Below are 15038 nucleotides of genomic sequence, written 5' to 3'. Positions count from 1 at the left end.
GCAGGAAGCTTAGCTGTATGTGACCCGGGACGCCCGAAACAAAGCAGTATGGAAGCCCCGAATCCGCCTAGCTCAGTCGCGCCGTCTGCCATCATCAACAATCAGCCGCCGGTTTCTCGTTCCTGCCATCCAAGTCGTCCCGGTCCTGAGTCTAGTGCTGGCAATGGGGGCTTCCAAGCTGCCTACCACGGCAAGTACCCATTGAGTAACAGTAATTCCTGGCCTGACCACTCTTCAACCTCTAGGACTGTACGTGTTGATCAACCAGCTGCACCAGCTTCATCCAACATCCTAATGTACTACCAAAACGTTGGCGGTATCAATAGCTCGCTCGCCGAATACAACCGGGCCGTTAGTGATAGTTGCTATGACGTCTACGCTTTCTCCGAAACCTGGCTCAACGCTAATACATTGTCGAATCAGCTCTTCGACAGCTCGTACATCGTGTACCGTCAAGACCGGTCGGCTTCCAATAGCAACAAACGTACCGGAGGCGGCGTTTTGTTCGCTGTTCGATCGAATTTCAAATCTCGTGTGCTAAATTCTCCTAACGGATCATCGATCGAGCAATTGTGGGTTGCTATTACCACTGTCGACGCAACGCTCTACCTGTGTGTGATTTACATCCCCCTGATCGGGTGAACGATGAGTCTCTGATTGAAAAGCATACTGACTCGCTGGATTGGGTGGTTTCTCAATTGAAACCAAGAGACAGCATTATGATTATCGGCGATTTCAACTTGAGTGGTATTTCCTGGCAGTACGACTGTTCCGGTTCTCTCTTTCCGGTTGCCTCTCGATCAACGATCAGCCTGACGTCCCGAAAGCTACTAGACGCGTACAGCACTGCCTGCCTCTGACAGACTGTCGGCATTATGAATGAAAACTCCCGAGTGCTAGACCTGTGCTTCGTCAGCGAGGAATTACGTTATGCTAGTACGGTAATGCAAGCCCCATCGCCACTTGTTAAAACGTGCAGGCATCATCCTCCCATACTGCTGAAAATTAAGATATGTCCGCAAAAACGCTTCCACGACGTTTCCGAAAGTGTTTTCTACGATTTCCGTAACGCTGACTTCAACGGAATGAACAATTTCTTCGAAAATGTTGACTGGGACGACGTTTTTCGAGATTCTGATGCAAATCTGGCTGCCTCGACAATCTCTGCTATCTTGTTGTACGGCATAGATCAGTACGTTCCCGTCAAGGTCAAACGTGAACCTTCGAAACCAGCCTGGTCTAATTCTGAACTGAAAAATCTCAAGAGGGTGAAGAAAGCAGCTCTCAGACGTCATAGTAAGTTTCGTACAGATTCTACGAGAGCACGGTACATGCAAGCGAATACTGAATATAAGCAGCTGAATGATTGTCTGTACAACGCTCATCAGGACCATTTGCAAAGCATCCTCAAAGCAAACCCTAGAAGCTTCTGGAAACACGTTAATGAACAACGGAAAGAATCTGGATTGCCCCCTACCATGTCCGACGGCTTACGTGAGGCCGATTCCAAAGAAGACATTGCTGATATGTTCCGCACGCAATTTAGTAACGTCTTCACCAATGAACACGTCGATCCAGACATTGTTATAGATGCAATTGAAGATGTTCCCCGGCTTTCCACCTTCGTGCAGCAAATCATAATCACTGACGATATGGTTGCATCAGCAAGCAAGGAATTGAAATCGTCCACAGGTTCTGGTCCGGATGGCATTCCTTCTCTTGTTCTCAAACGTTGTGCAGAAACAATTGCAGCCCCGCTTGCAAGGGTTTTGACGTAGAAGTACGTCTTTCTTCTCTATACAGGAGTGAAATTGAAATTTCAAAACCGAGAGCGTTACGCTGGCATGAAATATTTTAAACGTTTATAACTTTTCGCTGGCTTAACGAAATTTCTTGATTAGCACCTCAATCGAAAGATAAGACATCAAAGCTTCATGTCGTTTACTTACTGAATCCCACATACCTGTCCAAATAGTTTAATAACTGTTTTAAAATAGAACGTTGATTTCAAGCAAATCTATAAATAGGGGTGGCTAGAGAAAATTTGACGTCATTTGCTTTTCACTCTCCGATTGGCTCGCATCTCAGCAGGCGACAGATCGGCTTGCTCTGACCGGGCGTGCTTTTCAGGCACAGACATCGATAGCGAAGGACGCCCCCGTTTGTCTTGCTTCGCTCAAATCAAACTGTCGAGCGAGCGAGAGAAGATGCCGTCCGAAGCTAAAGCCATCACCGCTGCCGTCGCCTAGAAGAAGAAGAGGAAGCAGTCCACAGGTGAATTTGCGGTCGAACTGTGAACACGGTCGGGCGAGTCATTCTCGCTTTGTGGTTCACTGCTTGTTGCGTTCACCCAGCCATCGTCATCGCCGCCGCAAATTTCATCGGCCGAGGAGCTGTTGACCCGCGCTTCAAAATTTCGACTCGTGATAAAATCATCATTGGTGGTCAAGAAGCAATCCCGTTAGGACCAGAAGCCCCCTGAGTTTTGCTGGTCCGAGCAGTGTTATTTATCCGTAAAAACATCGAAGCTTACAAAGCCATCGGTTCTTTTCAGAGCCATCAAATTTGTGGAAAAGAGTTAAAAGAGAAATATTTCCGACTTTATTTATAACTTCTAATATTCCTAAATCAATTTCACACGGCTTCATATAAAATTTCATTTGTCATGAATAATTTATGACTCAACCATTTGAGATTGTACTCGCGGACGCTGCTGCAGTGCCGTCGGGGTGAGTGCTCAACGATTATAAAATAGAGTGGCTTTTCCAACAGCGCCTTTTATGTTCCATATTTTATGGGAACACTTTGATTAGGAAAATTATCCCATGTAACAAAATTGCGACATGTTTAGAATGCTTTTGAAAAGACATTCTCATTGAACAATTGTAATAATTTTGGCACCCATGAATCAGAAATTTACCGTCATAATAAAGAAAACTATTGATTATCAATAGCTCGTATTGAATATTTAGGGAATGCCAATCATTCCAACAATTCATGTTCGACCAATTTCTCACGTATTAGTATTCTCCACATTTTTCAAGTAATTCCAAGCCCAACACATTATTGGCACATACCCATTTCCCAGACTGGTCGATCAGAAAGAGCACAAAAGGGAGGAGCATCATCTGCTATTCCAAGGTTATAAAACATGCTGCCTTCGTTGGATTCAGTTTCATTCCATTTCCGCTTTTGAGCTGGTAAGAGCTCCTCCGAACTTGCTCACTATTGAGCTACGTTTCCAGATTTCAACTAAATCCCTGTGATCCGCTACCCTGTTGCTGTTGTGCACCCATGAAATATTTAGCTGGTTTGTCGAATAAACTGAGAACTTATTCACATCTTCTTATTCTTCTTCTTTTTCTTCTTGGCATTAACGTCCTCACTGGGACAGAGCCTGCTTCTCAGCTTAGTGTTCTTATGACACTTCCACAGTTATTAATTGAGAGCTTTCTTTGCCAAAGTTTCCATTTTTGCATTCGTATATCGTGTGGCAGGTACGATTATACTCTATGCTCTGGGAATTCAAGAAAATTTCCATTACGAAAAGATCCTGGACCGACCGGGAATCGAATCCAGACATCTTCAGCATGGCTTTGCTTTGTAGCCGCGGACTCTAATTAAACCACTCGGCTAAGGAAGGCCCCAACTTATTCACATGCATTTGCAACTTTTTCGATTTTCCATACAAAATGACCAACTTTGGTAAGTTAAATCTCAGTTATTTATGGAAATATTGTCGAATGAAACATTCACAGAATATCAGATGTAACTTGAGTTTTAACATATATTTTTGAATAATTTTTCCAATTATAAGTTTTTCAGTAATAACGGTTTGACTAAACTGTAATTTTCGACGAAAAATTCAAAACAACAAAATCTACAACTTTGCTGTTTAGTTATGTCAATTATAAAAAATCGTCAAAAATTCACTTTAGTCAAACCGTTACTGCTTTTCAACGTGTGATTGGAAAAATCACTCAAAAATATATGTTAAAATTTAAGTTATTTCTGATATTCTGTGAAAATTTCATTCAAATCGGTTCATAAATAACTGAGATATGGTTTATCAAAGTTGGTTATTTTGCATGAAAAATCAAAAGAGTTGCAGTTTTTTTGACGTTGGATAACGTCCTTCGGCAACATATGGGGGTACAATTTCAAAAAACGAAAAATTGAGCATGTAACGAAAAATGGTCAGGTTTTGACCGCTAAAAACTCAGCAATTTGGCGATAGATTTTCAATATTTATACATCAATCGATCGGAAATTTATCTACGCGTCAATTCAAATTGAGGACAATATTGATTATTGGCAACGAACTATTGAAAAATCGTAAAATGTTGACCCCTTTCTTATTCAACCAATCACGTTCAAGCACAGTTTTGGGTTCCGCTTCCCACTATAAAAGCGCACTGGTCCTGCTTCTTCCCTCAGTCTTCTTTTTGCGATCGAATTGTTTACACGATCGGGCGAGTCATTTTCGCTTTGCGTTTGCTCCCGCCGTCACAGTTCAATTTGTGTCGTCGGAAGAGGAAGACGCAAGATTGATTTTCGGCGGCGATGACGGCGAACTACTGCCGCTCGGAAAAGCGTCCAAGCCGTCGTCATCGCCGCAGCAAATTTATCCGCGCTTGCAGATTTCGACTTTGAATTCAGCATCGGTGGTCAAGAAGCAAGCCCGCTAGGAACGAAATACCACAGGCCCTCTGAGTTGCTGATCCGAGGAGCTGCTTCTAATCGAGCGTCGGACTTGTGAAATCGCTCAAGATTTTAAGAGTGAGCATCGTTTGCAGATTTCGACTTATGCCCGGTAATCAACAACCCGTTGCTCTTGTGCGCCATCCACGTCACGTCATTTAGCTGGTTCGTCGTATAAGCAAATCGGCGCTTTTCAGGGCCATCAAATGTGTTGAAAAGAGTTGAAAGAATAATATTTTCGACCTTACTACATCTTATATTTCTCAATCAATCTCACAGCTTCATACAACAATTAATTTGTCATGAATTTGATACTGTATTCGCGGACGCTGCTGCAGTGCCGTCACAACATTTCACAATGATTGTAAAGTAGAGTGGCATTTCCAACAGCTTCTTAAACTTGCCATATTTTATGAGAACATATGTAACAAAATTGCGACATATTTAGAATGCTTCTGTAAAGAAATTCTCATTGAACAATTTTCATCATTTTGGCACCCATGGATCAGAAATTTTCCTTCATACAAAAGAAAACTATTGATTATCAATAGCTAACCATTGAATATTAGAAATTTTTCTACGAATCGATTCCAATAATTCAAACTATTGATTCTCATGAATAAACTTTTGAAAAATCGATAAATATCAAGGCATGTCTTATTTTCCATAGAAAAGCACATTTTTCTTGTGTATTCCTAGCACAGACATCATTGCTCGATATCTTAGCCACTTTCGTCATGCAAAGGGAAACGCCCCTTTCGGCCTTCTTCTTACTCCTCTTTATTCTATCGTGTTCAATCGAAGCCAACCAAGCTTCAATGAGCCCCGCGCACATCAGTCAATCGTCGACCAGCAACCGGAGAAGGACTCCTATCGGAATAAATTTTACACATTCGTCGCTGCCGCTGCTTCTGCTCTTGTTTATTCCCAACCCAAGCTAAATGCTGCGGGTTCCGTGAAATCGCTCATCATGGCCATGGGCATCCAGCTAGACCATCAAATTCGTGGAGAACTCGTCTAGAAACCTTGAAAATTGCCGTCGGAGGAGTGAGCAAACCAATGAAAACAACGAAGCACAAAATTACCGACCGCATTTCGATTTAATCGTCTTCGGTAATCTTTTGGTGTGTTTCTGTCTAACAATGGATTGACAACCCAGAAGAAGCTAACGTTATCTAACGTCAACTTGGCGGTCGTATCTCTGAAACAACCTCTTACTTTTGACGTTGGATAACGTCTTACGGAAACATACTGGGGTACAATTTCGAAAAACGAAAAATCGCTCGCGTCACGAAAAGTGGTTAAAATTTGCATGTTAATAACTTACTAACGTCCGGATAGATTTTCAAGATTCTTGCACCAATCGATTGGAAATCTTTCTACGAATCTACTCCAACAATGAAAACTATTGATTTTCATGACTAAACTATTGAAAAATTGGGAAATATCAAGGCATGTTTTATTTTCCATAGAAAAGCACATTTTTCTTGTGTATTCCTGACACATACATCATTGCGCGATATCTTAGCCACTTTCGTCATTCAAAGGGAAACGCCCCTTTCGGTCTTCTTCTTACTTCTCTTATTATCTCGTGTTCAGTCGAAGCCAACCAAACTCGCGCATCAGTCAATCGTAGACCAGCAACCGGAGAAGGACTCATATCGGAATAAATTTTACACGTTCGTCGCTGCTGCTGCTGCTGCTGTTTATTCCCAAGCTAAAAGCTGCGGGTTCCGTGTTATCGCTCATCATGGCCCTTGGCATCCAGCTCGCCCATCGAATTTGTTGAGAATGTGTCCAGAAACCTTGATAATTACCGTCGGAGGAGTGAGCATACCATCGAATACAAGGATGGACAAGAAAGCACAAAATTACCGACGGCATTTCAATTTAATCGTCTTCGGTGAGCTTTTTGTGCGTTTCTGTCTAACAATGGAATGAAAACCCAGTTTGATCGACGGTGACTACCAACAACCGTCCTTTTCAGGACGACAATTACATTTTAAAAGAGTTGTGAGAATTTTCCACCGTGAAGAGCGACATTACTGATGATTGGATGTAATTGATTCAGATTTTGGTCAGTCATTTTCACGCAACCACAAATGGGACATGAATTTCCGATTGTGCGCGCGCGGGGCAATCGTCGACAGTGTGTGCATGAGTCGGATAAATTGCGAACGGCACTTGAATGAAGAATCCCTCCCAGTTTGTTTCGCATTTAATGATGATTGCATAATGCCGTTATCGCCGTCGCTACCTACATGATACTAGAGCGATCAATATCAACTCGTCGAACACAGAGCTAAAACTAATCAGCAACAGCTTTGTTGACGTTTCGATATGGTAAGACATTGTCGATCGAATGGAAATACACACACAGAAAAGACTGCGAAAATGCTACCGCCGCCCGACCCGAACGACGGGAATCTATGTTAAACTTTGTTTGCCATTTATCTCCGTTGAAAACTAATCATCCGAAACTATAATTGATAACTAAATAAATTATTTAATCAATTGTGGCCCTGAAAAGGGCAGTTATTTGAAATTGTGCTTCAATGCAATTTCAGCACGTTCGCCACGGATACGACGAGTATCGAAAGGCTTCGGATCCCACTTAAGCAATCAATCTTAGTGGATCATGCGTTGACCTTCAAGCGGAATATTTGTTTGTTGAGCAAAAATTATCGCTCATGCTTCTTCTTCCATCTACCGGTTGAAGAGTTTATCGAACCAACCAAATAATAACACAAAATGTTCATAATAGGTCAGAATTGACATGCAACAAATAGTGCGAAAATTGATTAGAAGAGCACTTATTTTCCTCCTACAAGAATTCTGTGCCAATTTTCGGATTTTCATACAAAGTAGGCCAAAACCGTATCGAAAATCGGTCGAAAGTTAGTGTTGGGTCGAAAATTGGTGCTGTTCTTTCAGAAATCTTTCATAAGTTCGTGACGGTCTCAAGCCAGGAAATAGAAGATGCTAATGTTATCCAACGTCACTTTGGCGGTCGTATCTCGGAAACAATCTCTTACTTTTTAAGTTCCATCACGCCAAAGGCAGCAATTCTCCCAAGAAGGTTGACTTGAGGAATGAGCTGCAGCGCTTAGGCAATCATCGATTAGTGACGCTTTGAGACGAACTGCGTGAAATACTGGATCATAGCGGCCAAGCCTGCATGTTGATAAGTATCAATGTACAGAGCCTAAATGCTCATGCAATGGATATTGCTACAGACCAAAGCACTGGACCGATTCTATCGATTATCACGATCGATGCACCCGAGCTATCAAACATCTAATCTACTGGAGGAGTTTGGCGAACTACAGCTGGAGCCAGAAACCGATCACCCAACCAAGCAATACAAGGAAGCAACGACCAAACAAACAAATTCAATCATCTGACATTATTCCTGGAACACCAAACACTGGTTCTCGGAACCACAGAACGACAAATGGTTCTTTTCAGGACTACCAAAATAAGTCCAAAAAGAGTTAACTTCTGAAAACTTCATCCGATTAATAACAACACAAAACTAGTACACTTTCAAATTCATACACTTGACAAATCAAATTATTAATCATCGTAGTTCTACGTCAACCCCGCGGTAATGTAATAGACATTACCCATCCCAAATTTTTAACCTATCCCTGGCTTCTGGTGTGTTTCCGAATTGCTGGAAACAGTCATACGTTTTTCCAGTTTTCAAAAAAGGTAGCAAACAGTTAGTCTCCAACTATCGTGGAATAGCTGCGCTGAGCGCTACTTCGAAGCTGTTCGAGGTCATTATTCTGCAAAAATTGGTCCAAAGCTATGCACATTACATATCGCCTGATCAACATGGATTCATGCCCAAACGTTCGACGACAACTAACCTGGCTTGCTTCACTTCGTTCATTTTACGCCTAATGGAGGCTGGTCAACAAGTCGATGCCATTTACACGGATCTCTCCGCTGCATTTCACAAGATGAACCATCAAATCGCAGTGGCCAAGTTTGATAAGCTTGGTATGGGAAACAGCATGCTTCTATGGCTCCAATCGTACCTAACCGGTCGGAATATGTCCGTCAAAATTGGAGATCACGTTTCATCACCCTTTAAAGTCTGGTCCGGAGTTCCTCAGGGTAGTCACCTCGGTCCGTTTCTTTTCCTATTATACATGAACGATGTTAATTTCAAGCTTAAGTGCCTGAAGCTTTCATACGCCGATGACTTGAAGCTGTATTGGACGATAAAGCAACCGGAAGACGCAGTTTTTCTACAACATGAGTTGGAAGCCTTCGCTGAATGGTGTCAAATAAATCGAATGTCGCTGAACGTGTCAAAATGTTCCGTTATATCATTCAGCCGCAAACATGCACCTTTCCATTTCGGATATTATCTAGCAGGCACGCAACTTGAGCGCGTATCAACAGTCAAAGACTTGGGCATTCTCCTGGACTCAAAAATGACATTCAAAGACCACGTTGCATATGCTGTGTCCAAAGCTTCATCTCAACTGGGATTCCTGTTCCGGTATGCCAAAAAGTGTCGGGATGTGTACTGCCTAAAGGCTTTATACTGTTCGATAGTGCGCCCTACTCTGGAATATTCGTCAATCATCTGGTCTCCGTACTATCAGAATGGAATCAAACGTGTTGAGGCTATTCAACGCAAATTCGTCCGCTTTGCTCTACGCCACCTCAGATGGAGAGATCCGCTTAACCTGCCCAGCTATGGTCGCCGATGTCAGCTAATCAAATTGGAGTCACTGGTGTCGAGACGCAACGTAGCCAAAGCCTGCTTTGTTGGAGATCTCCTGCAAGGCAACATCGACTGCTCCACACTGCTCAGCTGCTTGGACATCAACGTACGACGCCGCAATCTTCGAACTCATTCGTTCATCAACATACCTTCTGCCAGAACAAACTACGGTTTACAGGAACCAATGCGTAGCATGTCCCGAGTATTCAATATGTGTTATCATGTTTTTGATTCTAATGTGTCGCGTGAAACTAATAAGTCTAGTTACCGTCGAGTTTTGTGCTAATTTTTGTAATCTTGGTTTGAATATTTTAGTGTTTGTATTTTGTTTAAGAAACAAGGGTCATTGGGGTAATGTTTTACCTGTTGACTAATAAATAAATACATGAAAGGGATGTATTGCACCTTAATTTCACCTGAAGGCGGCGGTTGCTGGCGAAACGGTGAACCTATCGGTTTTCGGGTTTCGGCCTTGGCTAGTCGACGTAGAGGTTGCTTCCACTTTGTGTCGTCTTGGCATCACCAGAGGGGCGTCTCTCACGCAGGGTTGTGCCTTTCTCCTCGTCCGGCTTAAAGTGACCGGGAACGCACTAATCACGGGTGATAACAGGTCACTTCACCTTAGCACTCACGGCGCGAAATAATGATTTTTGTTCCTGAGAAATAAATTGATTCGTGGTTTGAAACCGCGGAACACTTTTACTGCTGGAATTTTTGTTACCAAAAGAGCCCTTTGCCTACTGTAGCATTCCTTTTTATCTCGTTTCATGACCAAGCAAAATCCTTGCCGGCTTGACGTCATCTTAAATTTTTCTCTGCTCAGTTGTCATTCTGAAGAAAGGTGCTAACGGGCAAAGGATAAAAGGAGTTGATTTGCTATGATACCAAGGGGATTTTTGACAGTAGGATAAAATTTAAATTTGAATTTGAAATTCTATGAAGATGTTTTGTTATTTATTTACATTATAATTTGGAGAGCTTGGTATCGAAGGGAAGGAAATTCAGGAATTTTTATATACATATTTAACATTTTATTTTGAGAAATCTTAGTGTTAGGGAATAATTATTTACAAATATACAAGTAATTACAATAATATAAAAATATAAACCTAGTACAAATATTTACAAAAAAAAAAAAAAAGAAAGAAAAAAAAAACAGCAAAAAGAAAAGAAAAATACAAAAAAAGCAAATACAAGATTGTGACCTATCACATAGGTAACACCATATACCACGTGGACAGAAAAATCTTAATTTTTGACCCCCTCCCCCCTCTCCGAGAGCAAGCGTAGACATTTGCTTGATAAAACCCCCCGTTTATTTTTTTATTTTTTTTAAATAAATGAATGACATGCAATGAGTTTTTAATAAAAGCAGTTTTATACTTACAAATGTGAAAAAAACAACGATAATGTAATAAATAAAATTCACCAAAAAATATAACAAAGCATAACAAAAAATTGCTCAGTTCAAATTGAAGATTATGCAAACCTTTGTGAAAAATGAAAGTAAACTTACTATTTTTTGAAGTAGCGGATGTTTTCAGCTCCTTCATTTTTTCAGAAACATTTTCCGAAAAATGATCTGCATCGTTTTTCAGCAATTTTCTTTCCCGTTAATGTTGAACTATAACAACGCTTGCCCCTCCCCATGGACAAGCGTGCACATTTCTGAACAAACAACGACCCACACAAATATAAATCTAGAAAAATTCGCGAATCAGGCGAAACCGACAAAATGTACACAATTTAAGAAAATATAGCGTTGAAATTGTAGCTCGATTGTCTATTCACTGCACTTGAACTTTTCCCCTATCGATAATTTAACTATTCAAAAAACGCAAATTTGTAGAAGACGAAACTTCACCTCATGCCAAACCACACACTTTATTGATTACGCCTGTGTTTTTGTTTATCAAAGTGATGGGCGCATCTGAAATCGAAATCAAAACACGGCGAGAGTAAACGGCGACACTGCAAACAAAAAATAAACAAGGCGTACATGGCGGGCTTAATTGAAACCAGAATGTAAACACGGCGCTAAAGTAATAGGCGACACTGAAAATAATATCGATTATAGGCTCATAACATTGGGCGATACTGGCATCCTTGAGTGCGTTTAAGGCGAAACCTTATAATACTTTTTTTTGTACGAAATAGCTAGGGAGATTGTAGGAGATGTGTGTGGTATTGATGAGGATTTTAAAACTAGGTTTATGAAATGTGTATTAAAGTGGAAAGGTTAAAGTTTGAGTATATTTTCTCCAATTGGGATTAAAAATTGCACATGAGAATTTCATTGGTTATTTTCTCATTGTTAGTGATTTGTCAGATAGGCCCTTATCGCGAATCCCTCTCGAAATACTAAATAAAAACTACCGTAGAGCATAATACAGTTAAACCTCCATGAGTCGATGTTCCATTACTCGATATCGACTCATGGAACCATACTAAAAATAAAATTTCATGGTTACTATGATGGTCCCCTCAAACAGCTTCCCATAGCATTGCTGTTCCATGACTCGATATTTCCAGGAGTCGATGATCCCTTCAATATCGACTCATGGAGGATTGACTGTATGATGATTTTCGCATTTTTTATGGACCACACTGTAATACACTAAATATTCTAGTAATTCCAATCATCTTAGCAATTCCTTCGAGACTTCCTCAAGAGCCCAAGAGTTCTTTCAGATAACTTTGTGGGAGTTCATCAAGGGTTACTGTCAAACTAGACCGAGTTTCATCAGATGTTACTTTGAGATTTCCTTCTGATCTGGGATATTTTTTTTTCTGGTTGAAATCTAAACGATTATTTTTAAGAAAATTCTAGAAAACCCCTGGAGAAAATAATTGTTGAAATCTCGAAGATGTTGTAAACGACAATCTGATGGAAGTTTTATAAAAATGATGGTAAATTCATTGGATATATTCCTTGAGCACTTATGATTTTCTTGAAAAATTTCGGAACGAATCTTTGAAGTAATTCATGATGGCATCTTTAAGGTTACTTCTATGGTTACCCTTAGAAAAATTCTATGTTGAATTTTTGAAGGTTTAATACGAAATCCTTGGAAGTCCGTGAAAATCACAAAATGAACTTCTGAAGAAATCATTTGAGTTCATTTGGTACAAACCTTGGGCAAATTTATTGATTTTCATAAAGAATTTCAAAATCATTCAAAAACACTAAATTAAGGAAATGTTCAAACTATCTTGGAATACTTAATTTAAGTTGTAAAAAATCATTGCTTTCCAGCGCATCTTCGCCAGCTAATATTTCCACTACCATGCCAATTCGGAAGTCGCAGTGAATAATTCAGAGGAGCAAATTTAGCTCTCAAAAAAAAAAACAATAGTCTAAAACGAGCATGCTTTGAGTACCTATACGCCAAAGTGTTGAGGTAAAGATGAATCGAAGCCAAATCTCAAATTTTCAAAAGCACAAATCTGGAGAACCGAACACCCGTTTGAGCTGAAAACTTAATCGATTGGTCACCACCAGCTAGTGACCAATCGATTAAGTTTTCAGCTTAAACGGATGATTGGTTCTCGAGTCCGTGGGGTGACGCCTACAGAGTGGTAATGGCTAAGACCAAAGGTGGCATAGCACCCCAAGAGAAGTCGTCCGATTTGCTGAAATCGATAATCGATGTACTTTTCCCGCATCATCCCATAAGCTCATGGCCCCAGCGCCGTATGCGGCAGATGAAGGAGAAGAAGTGGCGAGGGTGACGAGCGAAGAGCTGGCAGAAGTCGTGAAATCATTCACATCATACAATGCACCGGGACCCGATTGTATCCCGAATGTTGCCTTGAAAGCGGCAGTGTATGCGAATCCGGACATTCAGAACCACGATGCAACGCTGCATTGATCAAGGAATTTTCCCGGATGTATGTAGGCGACAGAAATTGTTTCTACTACAGAAGACCACCAGGTGACCCGTCGGCGTATAGACCTATATGTCTACTAGATACGACGGGCAATTTGTTGGAGAGGTTGATCCTCAACAGGCTAGTACCGTATACGGAAGGTGCGGACGGCCTGTCCAACAACCAGTTTGGATTCTGGAAAGGTGAATCTACTCTGGACGCTATCCAGTCGGTCGTTCAGGCAGCTGAGGTGGCAATCGAGCATAAAAGGAGCTGCATCCGCCACTGCGCGATTTTCACTCTGGATATGAAGGATGCGTTCAACAGCGTAAGCTGAGAAGCAATAGCACACGCACTTCATCGCCTCAGGTGCCGGTGCAGTTGTGTAAGCTTTCAGAAAGCTATTTTGATAATAGGATTCTACTGTATGGCACAGAGGAGGGACAGAAAAACGTTAACGTAGGAGTACCTCAAGATTCAATCCTGGACCGGATGTTATGGAATGCGATGTACGATGACGTACTGAGGCTGCCCCTTCCGACTGGTGTCGTGTCTGGTGAATTGTCGACATCACCCTAGTGGTCTATGGCGAATCGATGGAGGAAGTAGAGTTGACAGCAGCACACTCTATCTTTATAGTTGAGGAATGGATGAATTCTAGGAAACTAGGACTGGCCCGTCACAAAACTAAGGTGGGGGTGGTCAGCAACCGCAAGTCCGAGCAACGGGCGCTTATCTCGGTAAGTGATTGCACCATAGAGTCCAAGCGATCCCTTAGACATCTTGGGGTAATAATCGATGACAAGCTCAGCTTCGCTAGCCACGTTGCCTGTAAAAGGACGTTTACGGCTATGGTGGCACTTTCGAGGATGACGTCTAACAGCTCTGCTGTAATTGCCAGCAAACGCAATCTACTGGCGAGCGTGGCGCTATCCATACTAAGGTATGGAGGACCAATTTGGTCAAAAGCGCTTAGAACGTACAGAAACCTAAATCGGTTGGAAGGCACATACAGGACAATGTGCGTAAGAGTAGCAAGTGCATACAGGACGGTACACAGTTCGAACGAAACGTGTAAATTTCTGAGACATATAATGCACATAATTGGAGCGTGTAATATCGTTGATATTTACATGACATGTCATGTAAACTTCAACTATATGTCATGTAATCCAGCAGGATTCTGTGTGATTACCAGGGATTGAATCCTGAGAAAATTGAGAGAATCTCTCACGTATCGCTCTCTGTAACATGCTGCACATTATGAGAGGCCGTTAATCGTATACTGCTACAACTTTGATCAGATTGGGGGGATAGTAGTGCATGATAAAACCCCTCTAAACATGCTCCAAGCCTGGAGGACACCATTGCTATTGGAAGTTCGTGGATTGTTTATCGTGCCAGTAAAGAAAAACACCTACCCCCAACGGTAAAAAAGCGAGAAAAATGGATTTTATCATCGCTCTCTCTCTTTGGGGCTCTCGCTCGCTGCTTCCATTTATCAGACTTGTTACACCTTGCGATACAATGACGATCGTGAACCGCAACAGATGGGATGTTTTTCTTTGCTTGCTTTGATCGTGCTTCATACTCAAATGAGAGCGAATTCTGCAATGCCTGGTGATTACATTACATATAACACATTTTTATATGATTTCAGACTTAAATTTACATGACGTCATGTTTACATTGCATATATGAAGTTTACATGACGTGTAATCGT

This window comes from Aedes aegypti, chromosome 1 (assembly GCF_002204515.2).
Source record: "Aedes aegypti strain LVP_AGWG chromosome 1, AaegL5.0 Primary Assembly, whole genome shotgun sequence".
NCBI classification, from domain to species: domain Eukaryota; kingdom Metazoa; phylum Arthropoda; class Insecta; order Diptera; family Culicidae; genus Aedes; species Aedes aegypti.
This window is presented reverse-complemented; position numbering follows the sequence as displayed.